This window comes from Carlito syrichta, unplaced genomic scaffold (genome assembly GCF_000164805.1).
Source record: "Carlito syrichta isolate Samal-C Ts95f unplaced genomic scaffold, Tarsius_syrichta-2.0.1 Scaffold268229, whole genome shotgun sequence".
NCBI classification, from domain to species: domain Eukaryota; kingdom Metazoa; phylum Chordata; class Mammalia; order Primates; family Tarsiidae; genus Carlito; species Carlito syrichta.
The window spans coordinates 429008-429284 of NW_007212325.1; positions in this window are offsets into that span (position 1 = coordinate 429008).

Genomic DNA, 277 nt, shown 5'->3' on the forward strand with positions numbered 1-277 from the left:
CCTCGTCTGCAGCCCCGTCCCGGAGTCAGACCTGCCTCGGGCCAACCTCTTGCCATCGTGTCACCGGCACTCCACACCACCCCACCCCTTCCCTGGCCATCAGTAAGGTCCCTGGCGACTCGACCACGCGCCCCGCAGGGGAGGAAAAGGAAGAGCCGCGGGCAAGCCGGGGAGGGTCACCTCTCCGTGCCGTGGCTCCTCAGGTGCCCGGGGGTCGCAAGAATGGCTTGCCGGCTGCTGTGAGAATGTGCGCGTCCCGAGGCGGCCGCTGCCGCCG